Consider the following 20,267-nt stretch of genomic DNA (forward strand, 5'->3'; position numbering starts at 1 on the left):
ACCCGAATGTGATTGTGGTGCAGCCCACCAAACTATTTTCTATCAGTCACAGGAATGTGAGCATCGTGCTTTCCAGGGAGATGTGATGGAGCTCATTGTACTCTCCCGAGGTGCAACTGAGTGGATTGAAAATTTAGATATTAGTATGTAGGAGGATTGCCCAATCAGTCTGCATAACTGTTGTATCTACTTGGTTACACACACACACACACAAAAGAACTAGCTTGATACCCGTGCTTCGCTATGGTATTTAAGTTCCGTAAATCCAGTTATAATACTGACGATGTGAAGTTTGAAATGTGACATTTGTTGTAGGAATTCTAGTGGAGAAGATTGTAGTGTAAGAAATTGTGAGGCATACGTATGTGGTCTACAGAGAGGTCCTTCGGTAGAGAGAGAAAAAAGGACATATGTCTCACTTCATTTTTTACCCTACAATCTTCACTAGAATTCCTACAACAAATGTCACATTTCAAACGTCACGTCATCCGCATTATATAGCGAAGCACGGGTATCAGGCTAGTATTTTATATTTTATATTCTTATATGCTTCCTGTTTGTAACTCTGCCATGCAATAAACAAACAATAAATTAAATACTGTCCGGGGAAATGAGCCTGAGATTGCAGCCTCCAGATTTGCACAGTTTATAGGCCTCAGGAGGTCAAAAGGGCTGTCAAGTCACATCTGATTTATGGTGCCCCTGTCAGGTTTTCAAGGCCAGAGAGAAACAGAGGTGATTTGCCATTGCCTGCTTCTGCATAGCAGCCCTGGACCTCCTTGGTGGTCTCCATTCCAGGTACTGACCAGCACTGACTTTGCTTAGCTTCCAAGATCTGATGAGACCAGCCGGGCCAGAACAAGAGAGGTGGCTTGCCATTGCCCAGGGCTATTTTTGGGCAGGAACCCACAGGAACAGAGTTCCGGCTGGCTCCCAAGTTGGCCACGCCCAGCAGGAACTCATTAGCATAACAGGCCACACCCAACAGCAGAAACTCATTAGGATTGGCTACATTAGGGGTGTGTGGCCTAACATGCAAAGGAGTTCCTGCTACAAAAAAGGCCCTGGGTTTTGACAACAAACAAGGTAAACAGAATAAGAAGCAAAAGGTGGGTGTGGCTGGATGAGCACACTTCTGGAAACATGGAGGTGCGGCCTAATGTGCTAATGAGCAGTGTTGTCAGGGGTGTGGCCTAATATGCTAATGGGTTTTTGCTGTTGGGTGTGGCCTATTATGCTAATGAGTTCCTGCTGGGCTTTTTCTACAAAAAGAGCCCCGCCATTGATAATCTCTGCGTAGCAACCCTGGGCTTGTTTGGTGGTCTCCCACCCAAGTGCTGACCAGGGCTAGCTTCGGAGACAGGGCTAGCCAACGACTGCCCACTGAGAAGTAAATCCAGTTGAGCAAATGTGCTTAATTTTCTAAATCAGATAGGTGCCTGGGCTCAAACTTCCCTGGAAACTCTGCCCTCCTCTGCCTTAACACCTGAAGAACCGAGCTGTCACCCGAGAAGGAATCTGGTGGAATAAAAGTGTTTTAGTGGGGGAGGGGGGGAGGTCCGAAAGGCTCCAGTTCATTTTTGCTGCTACCCTGGCCCATAGCTAACAGGGCCTGGCCCCCCAGTGTTTCTTCTGGGCCCCCTCGCTCCCGGGCCGCCCCAAAGTGCTCCAGCTTACCACCTGCACTGTACTTCCATTTAATTAGCTGGTGGGACCCCCGAGGCCCCTTCCCAAAAAATTCCCTAGCTACGGGGCCCCTCGGAAAGTATCGGGAACCCCTACCGCACCCCCCCCCCGCAGTTCCCTGCTATGACCCGTACAATGCAGATTGGACACGGGGGAGGGCGCGGAAGGTGAGAGTCGCAGGCTGAACCAAGGCCACGAGTTCAGGGCGCGAAGGGAACATTTGAACCCAGGACTCTGAGCACGGACAACTACGAGGGACCAGGCCGGAAGGAACGGCGACACGGGAGCACGGCCATTAAAGTCACAGCTGGTTTATGATGCTCCGGTTGAGTTTTCAAGGCAAGAGACTTGCCCCTGCCTACCAACCAAACTATCCTCTTGGCACAGAAGAGCGGCCAGATGGGGCCGTGCCAAGCCAGGGAGAGGGCGGCGGGCGCGTTTGGCTAACCCGGCGCTGCCTTCGCCCTCCAGCGGCAACCCCGGCACCGCCTCGGTTCCGCCTCCCGGGGGAGGGTGTCCAAAGCAGCCGTAGGAGGAGGAGGAAGCAGCCCGCTGCCGCCTCTGCCGCCGCCGCGGAGGAGAAGAGGAGGCGAAGCGATTCCCATGGCGGAGCAACGCGCCTGGCCGGCGCCCGGCAGGTAGGAGCGGCGTGCGCCACGGTCTCTGGGGGCGCACGGCTGGTGCGTAAAAAGGGTTGGAGGTTCGCCCTGTCGGAGGGAGGGCGCGAGGAGGGATCCCCGTCTGGGCGCCTGGAAGAGCAGCTGGCAAAGGAAGGGACGGGGGCTGGTCGAGCCCCGAGAAACTGGAAGGCGAGGAGACCCTCCGTGCGTAATCGTGGGGGCGCTCCCCAGCGGCGGGCGCACGTCCCGGCTCGCGACTGACGAGGGGGCGCACCAGCGGGTCGGGGACTTTCAGCCTTGCAAACCCGCCGAGGCGAAAGAGCCAGTCCCGAAGTCGGGGATCCCTGGAAAGCGCCCCCACCCCTCGGGCGGAGAGCAGGTTTGCCGGGGGAGGGCGTGCCGGACCCCGCGATCTTTAGGCGCTTCTTTGGGAGTTGGATCTCTAGTAAGCAATGTTCCCTCTAAGCTGTGGAGTCTGGTGAGCAAAAATTCTACTTTGTGAGCTACTGGCGTTAAAGTTGTGAGCGAGCGATTTTGCTGCTGCAATAAATCAGTTTGCTCTGGAGCCATCCTTCCTGAGCTGAGACCAAAATGTGTGAGCCGGAGGCTAAAAAACCTGTGAGCTAGCTCACACTAACTCAGCTTAGAGGGAACACTGCTAGTAAGGTGTGTATGGCGGAGAGGCCTGTCGAGTAGGAGGCTTGCTTCCGAGTAAACGCATGTCAGAGCGGCTGCAGGACTGCCAGCTTTCGAATTGGTCCCTGCTCCTCTGTCTTTTGCCCGAAGCCCTCCTTTAAAAAAAAGAAATTGCTGTCGTCACTCACAGCTGATTTATGGCGATTCCCATGGGGTTTCCGAGGCAGGCAATCTCCCATCCGAGTACTGACCAGGGTCGATCCTATTTAGCTTCCAAGATCTGATGAGGTCAGGATAGCCCGGGCCAGCCAAGGCAAGGCAAGCAAACCAGGGTGGTTTACCGTTTCCTAGCTCTGCAGCACAACCCTGGTGTTTCTTGGAAGTTCCCCTTCCAAAAACTAGCCCGGGCTGACCCTGCTTAGTTTCCAAAATCTGACCACATCAGGCCAGCCTGGACTATCTGGGTCTGGCCAAAGACCTGCTAATGGGCGTGGGGGGATTACGCTTCTTGTTGGGCTCTGCAAAATCTTCAGGTACTGCAGCTGAAGGCATCTAGATTGAGCGTCTTTTTCCCTGTTCGCTTCCTTTACACACCACCTTATTCCCCAGTGGGAACACGGAGTAACTTATGCCCTTCTTCTCTCTTCTTTTGTCCTCACAACAACCCTGTGAGGTAGGTTAGGCCGAGAGGGTGTGACTGGCCTGAGGTCTCACAGCAAGCCTCCAAGACTGAGCGGGGATCTGAATCTGGCCCTTGCAAGAGCCTAGTCTTGGAGGGTAGCCGTGTGAGTCTCTGCAGTGGAACGGTCAGATTCGCGTCCAATTGCAACGATATATATATTTTTTTTGTTTGTATTTTTGTGTGTTTGTGCCAGGAACTCATGGTTGGCTTCTGGTGACCCCTAGTGGGGCTTGGACGTTTTAGAGAGGTGGCTTACTTTGGCCTGCCTCTGCGTCCCGGCCCTGGTATTCCTTGGAGGCCTCCCATCCAAGTACTTGCCAGGGTTGGCCCTGCTTCGCTGCCAAGATCTGATGAAACCGGGCTTGCCTGACACTCTAACCAGTACACCACGGGACCCTGGTGGGTGGTACAGCAGTAGGAATGGATGGACAGTGTGTGTATGGGGAGTGCCCCCTCTTTAAGGTTGTGGGCCATTTCTTCCATGGAAAACAGCTACAAACAATGTTCCCTCTAAGCTGTGGAGTCTTGTGAGCAAAAATTCCACTTTGTGAGCTACCGGCATTAAAGTTGTGAGCAAGCAATCTGGCTACTGCATAAATTACTTTGCTCTGGAGCCCTCCTTCCTGGGCTAAGACAAAAATGTGTGTGAGCTGGAGGCTAAAAAACTGTGAGCTAGCTCACACTAACTCAGCTTAGAGGGAACACTGGCTACAAACCCCAAGGAGCAGGGTGAATATATGAAGCTGCCCGACAGTGAATGAGACCATCAGACCATCAATGTCAGTATTGTCCACTCAGACGGGCAGCAGCTCTCCAGCGTCTCAGGCTGAGGTCTTTCACGTCACTTACTCCGTGATCTGTTTAGCTGGTGATGTCAGGGATTGGACCTGGGACCTTCTGCAGGCCAAGCAGATGCACTCCCATGGAGCCACAACAACCCTTCCCCAATCCCTGACTTCCTCCAGCCCCTCCTTTTCTAAACCACTGTCTGACTGCAGTGATGGATGGATTGCTGGAAAATCACGCCGACAGAAAACCTGCAGCCCAGGGACAGAATGTGTTGAGAAATCAGTAGAGGGCACGCCAGTTTTGTACATGCGGGCTATTTCTTTACTGACATTATTAAACTTATGTTATTGAAGTTAGGCATCACCCACCCTGCGAGCTGGCTCTGGGCGATTTACGACATTATGGAGATTAAAAATGCAAGCAATATATCATCAGAATTAAAGTAATAGGTCATCAAAATATATCACCAAAATGACTGACAATAAAACAGAAAGTGAAAAGCGATCAAGATGGCAGTAAAGTAGTTCTCCTTTGCTGGCTACACCGCGGTCCCGCAGGGCAGGGCAGGTTATGGGGGCCATAGAAGAAAAAGAGAGAGGGTGCCAGTCTCAACCTCCCATCGCTGCCCTCAGCGAAAAGCCCGGCAGAATATCTCTGGTGTAGTGGTTAAGTGTGCTGACTCTAATCTGGGAGAGCCGGTTTTGATTCCCCACTCCTCCACTTGCACCTGCTGGATGACCTTGGGCAAGCCATAGTTCTGATAAGAGCTGTCCTTGAAAAAGTGCAGTTTCTGTCAGAGCTCTCTCAGCCCCACCTACCTCACAGGGTGCCTGTTGTGGGGAGGGGAAGGGAATAGGGTTGCCAAGTGTGAATGCAGCCGCCAGCGGGGGCCGCATCCACATCACGTGGAAGTGACACGGGCACGCCAGGCACACTGGGGGTGGGGCCACGACCATCCGAGGGAAAACCATAGAGTTTTCCCTTGGATGACCGTGGCCCCACCCCCAGTGTGCCCGGTGTGCCCGCGTCACTTCCGGGTGATGCGCACGTCGGGGTGGAGTTCCACCCGGGGGCCCGATCCGCCGGTGGTGGGGAACGGGCCTTTGGGGCAGGGGTTCCCTCGCCCCCCGGGGGGACTTGGCAAGTCTAGAAGAGAAAGGAGTTTATAAGCCCCTCTGAGACTCCCTTGGGTAGTGATGGGTGGGGTATAAATCCAATCTCCTCCTCCTCATCTTCTTCCTCTTCTTCTCCTCCTCCTCCTCCTCCTCCTCCTCCTTCTCCTCTTCCTCCTCCTCCTCTTCTTCCTCTTCTTCCTCTTCTTCTCCTCCTCCTCTTCTCCTCCTCCTCTTCTTCTTCTTGTTCTTCTTGTTCTTCTTCTTCTACCCCTTCCCCTCCTTCTTCCCCTTCCCCTTCTCCTCCTCCTCCTCCTTCTTCCAGGCCCTGCGGAATTGCATCAGATCCCGCAGGGCCCTGATGTCGTTTGCCAGAGAGTTCCACCAGGTCGGGCGGCAGTGAAGGGGGCAGTTGGCAACTCAGACTTTCTCAGCCTGGCTTCTGTGTCTCTGATAGCGGGTGCCCAGCAGTTCTCCTTCTGGTCCAATGTTCCTGCTAAGCTGAGTTAGTGTGAGCCAGCTCACAGTTTTTTAGACTCTGGCTCACACATTGTTGCCTTAGCTCGGGAAGGACGGCTCCAGAGCAAACTGATTTATGCAGCAGCCAAGTCGCTGGCTCACAACTTTAATGCCAGTCGCTCACAATGTAGACTTTTTGCTCACAAGACTCCACAGCTTAGAGGGAGCATTGGTGCCCTGGTGGCAAATTTCAGCAGGTCGAGCTGCTTCCCAGCTGCCCCTGTGCTAGCTTTGCCTTCTACATCTCTTCTTGCAGGCTTGCTGTGAAAGGTACAGGCTTTATTGTGTTTTATCAGCCTGACTTAGCCTGGGCTCGTCAGAGCTTGAAAGCTAAGCAGGGTCGGCTCTCATGGAATCATAGAGTTGGAAGGGATCTCCGGGGGTCATCTAGTCCAACCCCCTGCACAATGCAGGAAATTCACAAGTACCTCCCCCCCCCCATGCCCACTCCCAGTGACCCCTGTTGTTCTGTGCAGAAGATGACAAAAAAACCCCTCCAGGATCCCCAGCCAAACTAGCCTGGAGAAAAATCGTTCCCTGACCCCAAACTGGTCAGTACTTGGATGGGACGGGAGACCACCAAGGAAAGCGGGAGTTGCTCCGCAGGGGCAGGCAATGGCAAACCACCGCTGCTCGTCTTTTGCCCGCAATGTCCCATGAGTCAGCTGAGACTTGGCAGCACTTTTAGTCTTCGAAAGAAAGCTGCCGTTCTGCAGCGCTTTTGAGAGGCGTTCCTCGTCCATCTGTGATTGACGGCAAGGCAGAAATCAGCCGCGGGTGATTCCCAAGGCATGAGAATTGGCTCAGTTTCCTGCGACATTGCTGCCTGTTGCTTTTGCGTGGGGGCTTTTCAGGGCACCAAAGTAGCTCTGGAATTCCTTGGTGGTGGTGGGGTCTCCCCTCCAAGCACTAAGCAGGGCTGACCGGCGGCGTAGCCAGAAAATTTGGGGGTGTGGGGAAATCTGGGGGGTACCCTGGCTATACCCACTGCTCCTCCTACAGCAGCAGAAGCACCAGCTCTGGTTCTGCTGTGACCTCTAGTCCTCCTCTAGTCCTCTCGATTGGAGAGACCTGATTGCGGACTGCTTTTCTGTGTAAGCCGGGGAGAAGGGACTCTCTCTCTTTTGTCTTTTGCAATATTTTTTTTTTTTTGCAATTTAATTCAATTTTAAAAGAAAAGAAGTTTGCATTTTGGAAACCCCACACATTTTAACAATATTTTTCATTTTTTTTTAAAAAAAACAGCTTTGAATTTTTGTCCAAGGGGACGGCACTCATCTGTGGGGGGCATTGCCCCCAAATGCCCCTGTGGCTTCGGGCCTGGGGCTGACCACGCTTAGCTTCAGAGATCGGGCTAGCCTGGGCCATTCCGGGCAAGGCACGGATGAGCAGAGGTGGTTTGCCGTTGCCTTAAGGCTGCATCATTTCGGTTTGAAGTGCAAAGGGTAAAGGCCCCTTCGATGGAACTCTGGCTCGTATGAAAATAAAGCGGCTGGGCGATGTATTCTGTGGCTTTTGGGGCTTTTGTGATGACAATGAATTAGAGTTTGTCCTGTAGATCTCAGGAGCTGCGGTGAGTCCGACTCTAGGGTTGCGGTGCTCATCTCCGTTTCAAAGCCGAACAGCCAGCGCTGTCCGAAGACATTTCCGTGGTCATGTGGCCGGCATGACTAAACACCAAGGCGCACGGAACGCTGTTACCTTCCCACCGAAGTGGTACCTATTTATCTACTTGCAATTTCTTGCTTTCGAACTGCTAGGTTGGCAGGAGCTGGAGCCAGAGACGGGAGCTCACTCCGTCATGCGGCACTTGGGTCTCGAACTGCTAAACTAGTGACCTTCCACGGCCTGCAGCAACGTCTTAACCACTTGAGCCACCGCAGCTCCAGAGGTGATTAATGCCCCCTAAAAGTGAGAATATTCCAACATCCACCCTTCTTACTTGTTAGGTCATGCTTCTGTCTGGCTCGAGGTGCATTTTTCAAGCTTATGGCGATCTGTATGCTCAAACAATCCTGAAATAAAAAACCCTCGAGTATCATGGCCCTGAAGCATGTCAGACGGCTTAAAAGGTGCTAAGAAGTAAGTTACTTATTTAAGAAGCTTAGAAGTAGGTGAATGCTTCTGAACTCAAAATAGCTGCTCTTGTTCGGTGGACAAAGACTTCTGACTCTCGATGTTGGATTTTCTTGTGGAATGACGTGGTGGCCGATGATCTCTAATGGCTTACAAAGGCCAGGCATGGTGAGAGGGCTTTGGAAACTTCTGCTGATCGTGTGAGCCAGTGTGGTGTAATGGTTAGAGTGTTGGACTAAGATCTGGAAGACCTGGGTTCGAATCCCCACACTGCCATGGAAGCTTGCTGGGTAACCATGGGCTAATCAGTCGTTTTTTCTTAGCCTAGCCTACCTCACAGGGTTGGTGTTGAAAGGGTAAAAGTAATGCTGAGGGTAAAATGAAGTGGGGAGCATGCTTAGTAAGGCACTTTGCCTTCCCATTTATATGTGCCCCCTTACCCAGATTGCCCGGAGGCATGGGCTGGGATGTCACCAGTATGCGGATGACACCCAGCTCTGTCTGCTGTGGGGTGGCCAGTCTGACTCTAAACCAGCATATCTGGACCGGGCGTTACAAGCCGTCGCTGGGTGGCTTAGTCTGAGACGACTGAAATTGAATCCGACGAAGACAGAGGTCCTGTGCCTGAGTTGAGGCGTCCCAAGGGTAGGGATCCCTCTCCCGGACTTCAATGGGGCTCCGTTGGTGCCAGCGCCGGAGGTTAGGAGCTTGGCAGTGCTCTTGGATGCCTCTTTAACAGTGGAGGTCCAGGAAGCTGCCACTGCCTTCTATCATCTTCGGTTGATTCGGCAGTTGGTCCCCTTCCTCGAACACGATGACTTGGCAACAGTGATCCATGCGATGGTCACCTCGAGACTGGACTACTGTAATGCTCTCTACATGGGGCTGCCCTTGACCAAAATCTGGAAACTACAGCTAGTGTAAAATGCAGTGGCCAGGCTTTTGATGGGCCTACCTATTTGGGAGCACATCCAGCCTGTGCTGAAAGCATTGCTCTGGCTGCTGATAGCATACCGAATTCGCTTCAAGGTGCTGGTTCTTACCTTTAAAGCCCTTCATGGTCAGGGACCTGCATACCTGAGGGACCGCCTTTCCCCACATGTTCCCCAGAGAGAACTGTGCTCAGGGTCTCAAAATCGACTGGCCCTCCTGGGCCCTAAAGGTGCCAGGCTGGCTGTAACCAGGGCCAAGGCCTTTTCAGTGGCTGCTCCATGCTGGTAGAATGAGCTCCCAGAAGACATCAGGACCCTGCGGGACCTTTTACAGTTCCCCAGGGCCTGCAAGACGGAGCTCTTCCGCCAGGCCTTCAATCAAGGAGCTGCACCGAATAACTGAAAAGTGACAGAGCCCCGTGCCTTGGTTTTATCATCAACAGCCTGTGCCCACCGCATAAATAAATAGACCAAGATGAGCTGGCCATCCGGTTAGATCACCTGAACATACCAGCATGACTGCATGATTACCGCCTTCTTAAGCAATGTTATTAGTATTAGACCTACTGTCACTAGCACTTTACAATCGTTGGATTGTTTTATGATTGTTTTTGTGACTGTTTTATCATTGTTATTGATGTGTTTGAATATTTTATGTAAGGCGCTTGCTCTGAGTGTGCTTCGGTGGGGAGGGTGGGGTATAAATTGAACAAACCAGGGGTCATTTCGTAGAAAAAGAGGTGCAGGAGCTCATTAGCATAACTTATTAGCATAACTTATTTGCATATGCCACACCCCCTGACATCACCGGAAGTGTGTCAGAAGGCAACACCCACCGCTCAGGCTCCACTGGACTGTTTTGAATTGCTAGTTTTTTGGGGGTGGGGAATGTGCAGATCTGCCCTCACAGAGGAGGGAGAGCTTGTACCTGAATAAAACTTGGTCTTAAAGGTGCCAACTGAAAGCTGCTGGGAGCAGGGGGTGGGGCTTGTTGCATGTGCGCGCCCCCTGGGCTCCTTACTACCTGAGCTCCGCTCCTGTGCGCTCCTGCAGGGAATGACCCCTGGAACAAACAAACAAGCAAATAAAATTGGGGGATAAATAATAACGGGAAAATCGTTCTGGGATTCTCTCTATCCATGTTTCGGAAGCATCATCCTACAAAGAGGGCAGGTTCACTTAGACAGGAAGATGGACCCTGCTCTGAAAGGGCAAAGAAGTTGTGCCATCCATTTAGGTCCACGCAAAATAAGAACGGAATCTATGTAAAACTTGTGATAGGAACAACCAAGCTGATACCAAGTGTGAGCCGAAAGAGCTCTGTTTTCTGAGTGACTGGCCCAGTTTTATCACGACCTGGGAACTTTGTAGCGAAGGAGGTTGTGGTGTTTAAGGTGTCAGCCAATAGTACACTAAAACACTGTAAGAGATTACGGTCCTGGTCACACATGCCGGAAAACGTGTGGGGGGGGGGGAGGCGTGGCGATTTGCGCCGTTGGAATTTGACGCGCCCCAACGCGATCAGATGTGATGGCGTGGTTTCCATTGGCGGGTGTTTCCGGCATACTCCAACCAGGAAGCAGGGGCGCGAGAGGAGCGCACTGGAGTGATCACACGGAGAGCATCCGGCTGCAGCCTTTCGCGTCCAGTTGATAGTGGATTTTCCTGGGTACTTCTAAACTCCGCTTCTTTGGCTGACTGCTACGGGTTGCTGACGGGTGCGGGACGCTGGCCAGATGTGTCCGTTTGATAGTAAACTAAAATCCGGCCGGCATTTGTGAGTCTCCCGTGGCAAACTCTGCGTGTGATCGGGGCCTACATTGTTTTTTTTTGTTTTTAAATGTGAATAATTGCCTAGATTTTATCAGTTGTCCCGGGCCTCCGCCCTTGCTGGCCAAGATGTGAAGCAGGTGGATTTCTCTAACTTGAACAGCGGGCTAGAGTAACCCTGCCATCAGCGTTTTCCTGATTTCCCTCCCAGGGATCGTACTAGTATATGCCTCTTGAGAAACGAATGCTGTTTCCCCCATCTCTGCCCAACCCTGTCTATGCGACACACGCACTGGTTTGTTGTGCTGTCCGCACCGAAGGATTGAGCTCTGTGTTCCCTCTCAGCTGAGTGAGTGTGAGCCAGCTCACAGTTTTTTTAGCCTCTGGCTCACACATTTTCGTCTCAGCTCAGGAAGGATGACTCCGGAGCAAACTAGTTCATGCAGCAGCCAAATCGCTCGCTCGCAACTTTAATGCCGGTAGCTCACCAAGTGGCATTTTTGCTCACAAGACTCCACAGCTTAGAGGTAGCGTTGAAACTCCGGAACAAATGGCTCCTCCCACTCCGAAGGGGCGTGTGTGAATGGAGGGCAGTTGTGGTGAAATCTGTAAGAGGCTGTGCTTGCCTCCCCTGAAGACTGAAAGCTGGGGCAAGAGCAGCTGTCTGTGCTCAAGGATTTGTGACCTATGCAGGGGGCACGCAGCTGGGTTACGTGGGCAATAATTAGGGTTGCCCGGTCCTGGTTGGGAAATACCTGAAGACTGGGGGGTGGGTGGGTGGAGCTTGGGTGGGTGGAGCCTGGGTGGGGTGGGTTTGGAGAGGGGAGGAGCCTCAACAGAGTATAGTGCCATAGAGAATCCGCCCTCCAAAGTAGCCATTTTCTCCAGGGGAACCGATCTCTGTTATCTGGAGATCAGTAAATCCAGAAGATCTCCAGGCCCTACTGGGAAATTCAAACAACACAAACGTACACTGCAAAAACCTTTTATAAGTTAATGTGTTCTATTGGTTCTGCGGTGGCTCAAGTGGTTAAGACGCTGAACTGCAGGCTGTGGAAGGTCAGTAGTTCAGTAGTTCGAGACCCGAGTGTACCGCAAGACGGAGTGAGCTCCCGTCTCTAGTTCCAGCTCCTGCCAACCTAGCAGTTCGAAAGCAAGAAATTGCAAGTAGATAAATAGGTACCGCTTCGGTGGGAAGGGAACAGCGTTCCGTGCGCCTTGGTGTTTAGTCATGCCGGCCACATGACCACGGAAACGTCTTTGGACAGCGCTGGCTCTTCGGCTTGGAAACGGAGATGGGCACCGCAACCCTAGAATCGGACTCGACTGGCTTTCGAGCAAGGGAACCTTTACCTTTACTGTAGAAAATCCTGCCAACCTAGCAGTTTGAAAGCAAGAAATTGCAAGTAGATAAATAGGTACCGCTTGGGTGGGAAGGGAACAGAGTTCCGTGCGCCTTGGTGTTTAGTCATGCCGGCCACATGACCACGGAAACGTCTTCGGACAGCACTGGCTCTTCAGCTTGGAAACGGAGATGAGCACCGCAACCCTAGAGTCGGACTCGACTGGCTTTCGAGCAAGGGAACCTTTACCTTTACCTATAAAGTGCATTGTGTGTTATTTATAATATTCTAAAACAGGTATATTACATGCAATATCAACGATAATGATCAGTTTATACAGTTCTAATAACTACCAGTCAATTTACATCCTTTTCACACAATCAACCCCAACGGGAGTTTCTAGAATTATATACCTGCTTCTCCTTGCTTGAAAGCTGCTTTAGAAAGACAGGAGTGCTCCGTCTATGAACTTCAGCTGTTTAATGGGGCAAGAAAACTTTGTGAAGCCAAGTTATATTAGATACATTATATCATTTTAAGAATAATTAATTATGTCTTTTAACAGCCTCTCGTAGGACCAGCAACAAACATCTATTTAAACTTCAATGTAACCACAAAAGGAAACTTCCCCCTTTAGAAGACTTTCAAGAAAGGAGAAGCGGGTGTACAATTCTAGAAACTCCAGTTGGGGTTGATTGTGTAAAAAGGATGTAAATTGACTGGTAGTTAGAATTGTATAAACTGATTATTATTGTTGATATTGCATGTTCAGGGCTCTTTTTGTAGAAAAAGCCCAGCAGGAACTCATTAGCATAATAGGCCACACCCAACAGCAAAATCCATTAGCATATTAGGCCACACCCCTGACAGCACCGCTCATTAGCACATTAGGCCACACCCCTATGTTACCAGAAGTGTGGCCATCCAGCCACACCCACCTTTTGATTGTTATTCTGTTTACCTTGTTTGTTGTCTGCATGTAATGAATATATACCTGTTTTAGAATATTATGAATAACACAGAATGCACTTTATAAGATGGAACAAATAGAACACATTAACTTATAAATAAGGTTTTTGCAGTGTATGTTTGTGTTGTTTGACTCTTCTAACACTGGAGCTTGAGTTTCTACACCCACCTGGAAATTGGCAACTCTGGCCATAATGGCTTTTTAGCTAAATGGGATGCCCCGTGGGTCTAGTATTGCCCATAGCTTGGGGTGTGTGTGTGCAGAACACCACCTCTCAGCATTTCTCTCAGCTGGGAAGCGGCACTGTGGTCTCCCCCCCCCAATATGTCCAGTGTTCCCTCTAAGCTGAGTTAGTGTGAGCTAGCTCACAGTTCATTAGCCTCCAGCTCACAGATTTTTGGCTCGGCTCAGGAAGGAGGGCTCCAGAGCAAAGCTAATTTATGCAGCAGCCATGTCGCTCGCTCACAACTTTCATGCCAGTGGCTCACAAAGTAGAATTCTTGCTCACAAGACTCCACAGCTTAGAGGGAGCATTGGATATGAGACTGAGACGCCAGCCCCTGGGTTGCAACAGGGAAGACTCAGGGCGGGGGAGGGCGTCATGCCAGTCCCTCCATCCCCCAAGCCTCATAGGGAGCTGCAGGTTGCGTAAATAAATAAAATAAATACAATATATGTACTGTATTTATTTAATTTATTTATGCAGCCTGTGGCTCCCTATGAGGCTTGGGGGAGGGAGGTGCTGCCATGATATCTGTGTTTCATTTGTACCCTGCCTTTTACCCACACCAGCTTACTGTCTTTGCTTCTCCTCCATTTTTTCCTCGCAACAGCCCCGTGAGGCAGGTTAAGCTGAGAGTGTGTGACTGACCCAAGGTCACCCAGCAGGCTTCCGTAGTGGAGCGGGAATTTGAACCTGAGTCACCCAGATCCTAGCCTGAAACTCTACCCACAACATAACACTGGATCCCAGTTTGAGATGAGAGCCAGTTTGGTGTAGTGGCGAAGAGCGCAGACTCTAGTCTGGGAGAATTGGGTTCGATTCCCCACTCCTCCGCATGCAGCTGCTGGTGTGAACTTGGGTCAGTCACAAGTTCTTTCAGAGCTGTTCTCTCACGGGCAGTTCTCAAAATAGCTCTCTCAGCCCCACCTACCTCACAGGGTGTCTGTTGTGGGGACTGGGAGGGGAAAGGGAGTGTAAGCCGCTCTGAGATTCCTTCGGGTAGTGAAGGGTGGGGTATAAATCCAATCTCTTCTCTCTTCTTCACCCCATGTGTGGTCTGTGGTTGTCTGTACTGTACCCATGATCTATTCTGTAGTAAAGTATGCCTCTTTGGGGGCATCGGTCAGTCTCCAGAGCAATGTTCCCTCTAAGACGTGGAGTCTTGTGAGCAAGAATTCTACTTTGTGAGCTACTGGCCTTAAAGTTGTGAGCGAGCGATTTGGGGTACTGCATAAATTAGTTTGCTTTGGAGCCATCCTTCCTGAGCTAAGGCAAAAACGTGTGAGCCGGAGGCTAAAAAACGGTGAGCTAGCTCACACTGACTCAGCTTAGAGGGAACACTGCTCCAGAGATGTGTTTAATGGGAGGCAAAAAGCAGAGTTATGGGGCTAGAATATATCTGGATGTGTGTTTGTGTGTGGGACATCTGAGACCCAGGGCTGACGCTTTCCCTGCATCGCCGCAAGTTCCTGGTGACTGTCGATGGCTCAATTTTGGCTAACACACTTTCCTTCCTAAATGGTTGCATCTCCATACGGGGGTGGGGGGTATCCAAACCTGTTGCCTTTCAGCCTGCCTCACAGCTACTAAGGTACAGGAGACTCGGAGGAGTAGTGGCAGGCGGCCTTCTTGGAATAGCCAAGGAGCGGATGTCGGAGTGAAGCCGAGGAAAGAGGCAGAGTTATAGCAGGCTTGATTTAATCCACCGCTTGTCTCCCGAAACGAAGGTGTAAGGAAAGACCTGTTTACCTGGTTTTGGAATCCCGGAGGTAGGCACCACCGTGGTAGGGAGGGGCTGGATTAACCCTGAGCGTGGCACTTTTGGAAACTGGAGCGTGCCATTGTGCAACTCTGCAGCATTGCCCGGTGTGTGGTATTCCAGCTGTTCAACACCTCACCTTTATTCACACCCTTCACGTGCATCCTTCCCCCAGTGTCTCCTTTTGGAATGTGAACAGCGGCCAACTGTCTTAATTTGAAATGCACCATTTGAACTGCATCATTTGCTTGACATCTGCCTTCCCGGGCCAACGTGTGAGTGTTCCTCCTCCGGTTACACCCGGAATGGCTCCCTCATTGCCAAGGAGGTGAGAAACTTGGAATGCAGTCCTGAGTGAAGTGATCCCCTTCGGAGGCCCTTGAAGCTTAGAAGGGTGGGCCATTCTATGTAGGGTAGTTTTAAAGGGTAAACACAACCAAAAAAGGGAGGAGAAAAATGCAACCCTGCGTGAGAAAGTTAATCAAGGCCCCGGTCACACGGGCAGGAAACTGCGGGGAAGAAGCGTGTCTGTTTGCCCTGGGGCAAACTACTGCGCAGTTACTCGATCAGACCTCCCATGGAGGTCCTGTGGAGGTACCATGGAGTTTCCATGGCAAGGGAGAGGTGCTGATCACAGGACAAGCCGGCGCGCAACGAAGAAGTGTGCGCCACGGCAAACTGTTTGTTTTGTGTGTGTACACGACGAATGCGCATGCTCCGTTGGGTGCGTGTGCGCATCCACAGAGACGTGGACAAAACCCCCCCACCTTATTTGCAAGGGGACATGGGCGGGCGCCGGATGCCACCGGAAACGCGATCAGACGCCCGCCCTTGCCCCGCAGTTTCCGGAAACTAGTACCTCCGAGGTACTAGTTTTTTGCCACGCAGTTTCGGCTGGAAGCCTCGGTTGTGCCACGGGAGTGCTACGCTTCCCAGATGTGCTGGTGATATCGCGCCCGGAAACTCCGCCTGTTTTCCGTCTCACTTGTGTGGCTTCTGTTCCATGTGACTGCAGCCCAAGAATGGTTTTTTGGTAAGTTTTTTTTTTTTTTTTGGTTTTCTATATGTTACGTGATATCTGATGTCTCCTTACTTTACATAACTCATTAAATTCCCCCCTCCCTCCCTCTACCCCTTGATTATTGGTCCTTTATTCCCAGCCACGGGCACAAAGTCTGGATCTTCCACCGAATGTCCTGTCTTCCTTCCAATATTATCCACTTTAGATAAGTCTTCCATCTATTCTTGATTTCTTCGGCTTTATCCTCCAATGTGGTCTTCTGGCGTAACTTCTCGATGATGTCAGATAGCACAAAATCAAACAGAAAAGTGTGCCAGGTATCTACTGTCCATTTACTCTTATCTTTCCAGCCCAGGGCTACCACTGCCTTGCCTGCTAACACCATAGCTTTGAGTATAGCCTGGTTGTTGTTGTTGTTGTTCAGTCGCACAGTCGAGTCCGACTCTTCACGACCCCATGGACCAGATCCCGCCAGGCCCTCCTGTCTTCCGCTGTCCTCTGAAGTTGGCTCAATTTCATGTTCGTTGCGTCGATGACACTGTCCAACCATCTCATCCTTTGCCGTCTCCGTCTTCTTTGACCTTCAATCTTTCCCAGCATCAGGGTCTTCTCCAGTGAGTGCGGGCTTCCTTGTTAACTGCCTTATTCCCTAATATACCCATTAACATTAGTTTGAAGTCTACATTCCGTGAAATTTTGCATATTTTCTTTATAATTAGTTAATCAAGACTGTTGAGTCAAAGAAACAGAAACTAAAATATATAGTTACAGGCGCTGTGCTAATGTACAAAATATCATATATAATGATACATTCAAAAGTGCTACAATATCATTTTAAAACCACAATTGTATGATTCTGTACAGGGCTTTTTGTGGTCGTTGTTGGAAAAAGAGGTGGCGGAACTCCCAAGAGGGAAATGAAGTTTTCGATCTGTATACTGAAAACTCCTGAACTATTAAACATTTTAAAAAGGATTTTGACAAAGAGGTTCCGGAACTCCGTTCCAGCGTGTTCACCCAGGAAAAAAGCCCTGATTCTGCATATGTGTACCCAGGGCTATTTTTGGGCAGGAACGCACAGGAACAGAGTTCCAGCTGGCTCCTGAGTTGGCCACGCCCAGCAGCAGGAACTCATTAGGATTGGCTACATTAGAGGTGTGTGGCCCAAAGGAGTTCCTGCAACAAAAAAAGACCAGGGTTTTGACAACAAACAAGGTAAACAGAATAACAAGCAAAAGGTGGGTGTGGCTGGATGAGCACACTTCTGGTAACATGGGGGTGTGGCCTCATATGCTAATGAGCTGTGCTGGCAGGGGTGTGACCTAATATGCTAATACGTTTCTGCTGTTGGATGTGACCAATTATGCTAATGAGTTCCTGCTGGGGGTTTTCTACAAAACCCCCCCTGAGTGTACCTATTCCTAATATAAAAACAAATGCCCAATCATATAAATACAGGTTAAAAGGCACACATTATATCCATGTGCAAGAACCAATACCAAACCCGTTTCGTCTACAAGCTTTCGTCAATGGTAAAAATCAAACTGAGCACTCCATAAATTTAACAACAATATACAGAATGCTCATACACAGGCTGGATCATACTCACACTGAGACGTTCACCTGTGGAGTAAGCAGTGATAAATATTCTTGAGACGCAACGTGGGCAGCTCATCAAGATGTACAATATTTCACATGCCTGTGGATCTACTTAGATCCAGTCTGCAGCAATGTTCCCTCTAAGCTGAGTTAGTGTGAGCTAGCTCACAGAATTTTAGCCTCCAGCTCACAGATTTTTGTCTTAGCTCAGGGAGGATGACTCCAGAGCAAGCGAATTTATGCAGTAGCCAAATCATTCACTCACAACTTTAATGCCAGCAGCTCACAAAGTAGAAAGTTTGCTCACATGCAATGCTCCCTCTAAGCCATGGAGTCTTATGAGCAAAAATTCTACTTTGTGAGCTACTGGCATTCAAGTTGTGAGTGAGCAATTTGGCTGCTGCATAAATTAGTTTACTCTGGAGCCATCCTACCTGAGCTAAGACAAAAATGTGTGAGCTGTAGGCTGACAAACCCTGAGCTAGCTCGCACTAACTCAGCTTAGAGGGAACACTGCTCACAAGACTCCACAGCTTAGAGGGAACATTGGTCTGCAGTGCTCAAAGCTCTAATGGAGAGTTCAGGTTCATATAGAGAAGAATCAGCCTAACTGGTGTGCAGTAGAAGAGCTGGGTTCGAGTCCAGTAGCACCTTAGAGAGCCAGTTTGATGTAGTGGTTAGGGGTGTGGGCTCTAATCTGGGAGAACCGGGTTTGATTCCCCACTCCTCCACATGCAGCTGCTGGCGTGACATTGAGTCAGTCACAAGTATTTTATTTTATGACTTTTGTACTGTTTTAAATTGTCGTTTCAATTGTTATTGGAAACTGTATTAACACTGATGGAACCTGCCCTGATCCTGCTTGCAGGGCGGGCGGGATACAAGTCCAATAAAATAAAATAATTAAATAAAAACAGTTCTTTCAGAGCTGTTCTCTCACGAGCAGTTCTTGAGAGAACTCTCTCAGCCCCACCTACCTCTCAGGGTATCTGTTGTGGGGAGGGGAAGGGTCCTCCTCCTCCACCTCCTCCTCCTCCTCCTCCTCCTCCTGCTGCAAGATTTTCAGGGTATAAACTTTTGAGAGTCAGAACTCCCTTTGTCAGAGCTTGTCTGTTTAGGATTGCATGGTAGGGGTGCAATCCGAAGGGAGAAAGCCCCCTTGGAAAACATGGAGCTTACTTCTGAGGAGACCCGCTTAGGCTAGCTCCCTACCTTGCAAGTACAAGCTGTGGTGTTGAAGCACCAGTTACTGATGGTTATAGCTTGGCGGTGAGAATGCAGTTTTGTGGATTCTCTGATGGGTTCTGTTCGTAGCAGAACTTGTTGATATGAATGGTGATGTCCTATCCTTGTTCAAAGTGTGGATTTTTTTTAGGAAGATGTATGAATGTGATTGGTGGTAGCTGGTCAAGAACCCCCTTCCAGATGGGTGGTCTCGAACCTTCTCTTGGCGTGCATATTGAGCTTAAGCTACTTATGAATGTAAGGGAGGTTCTTGGGCTTTGGAGATATTCATTTACACCGCAACTGTCTCCTCTGTGCACCATTTATCCTTACAACAACCATGCAAAGCAGGTTAGACTGGGAGTTTGTGACGGGCTTCCGTGGCAGCGTGAGGATTCGAACCGGGGTCTCCCAGATCCTAGCCCAGCACTCTGCCTACTATACCACACTGGCTGGTTTTGTGGCCCCGAGTACTAAATTGTTTCCGCTTATGCCTATGTTCTTTTTGTTGTTGTTGCGAGAAAAACTTTAAGTGGCTGACAGGCTCCAACCGACAGTTTTGTAACGTAGGTGTCCCTAGCGAGGTTGGTGTACGTACCTGCATTCCTCCCTGTGTCTTCTATGGGGAGACCTTCCTGCCAACAACCATAGCATCATTAAATTGCTCATTATTTAAAGTAATGAGTGGTGTCTAAAGAGACCGGCTGTGTCATCGAACGGACACTTTGCTCAGGTTCCTTGAGCTGCCTCTAGCTCTTTAGATTAGCACGGGATTCTCCACCCCCTCACCCAATATTTGGAAGTCAGTTATCCTCAGAAGTGGTATTTATTGCAAGTAAATGGTCACCGGGTGTGATGGAGGATCTGCCCCTTTTAATAGGGGGCAGGGGTCATTCCGTAGAAAAAGAGGTGCCGGCGATCATTAGCATAACTCATTAGCATGACTTATTTGCATATGCCACACCCCCTGACATCACCAGAGGTGTGTCAGAAGGCAGCACCCACCTCTCAGGCTGTTTTGGATTGCTAGCTATGGGGGGGGACGTGCAGATCTGTCCTCGCAGAGGAGGGAGAGCTTGTACCTGAATAAAACTTGGTCTTAAAGGTGCCACTGGACTGTTTTGGATTGCTAGCTATGGGGGGGGGGACGTGCAGATCTGTCCACGCAGAGGAGGGAGAGCTTGTACCTGAATAAAACTTGGTCTTAAAGGGGCCACTGGACTGTTTTGGATTGCTAGGTATTGGGGGGGGGGAACGCGCAGATCTGTCCTCGCAGAGGAGGGAGAGCTTGTACCTGAATAAAACT

General features: G+C 50.2%; 1 protein-coding gene across 1 annotated transcript in view; it reads left to right on the forward strand.

Moving 5' to 3' along the window:
• Window positions 1–2,271: 2,271 nt before the first annotated feature.
• Window positions 2,272–20,267, forward strand: part of MCTP2 (multiple C2 domains, transmembrane 2) — a 225,126-nt gene continuing 207,130 nt past the window's right edge. Inside the window, exon 1 of the mRNA XM_015414496.1 lies at window positions 2,272–2,324. The gene's annotated coding sequence lies outside the window, so the exon portion shown is untranslated. The remainder of the gene's footprint in view (window positions 2,325–20,267) is intronic.

Source organism: Gekko japonicus, unplaced genomic scaffold (assembly GCF_001447785.1).
Source record: "Gekko japonicus isolate JY-2015 unplaced genomic scaffold, Gekko_japonicus_V1.1 scaffold324, whole genome shotgun sequence".
Taxonomy (NCBI): Eukaryota; Metazoa; Chordata; class Lepidosauria; order Squamata; family Gekkonidae; genus Gekko; species Gekko japonicus.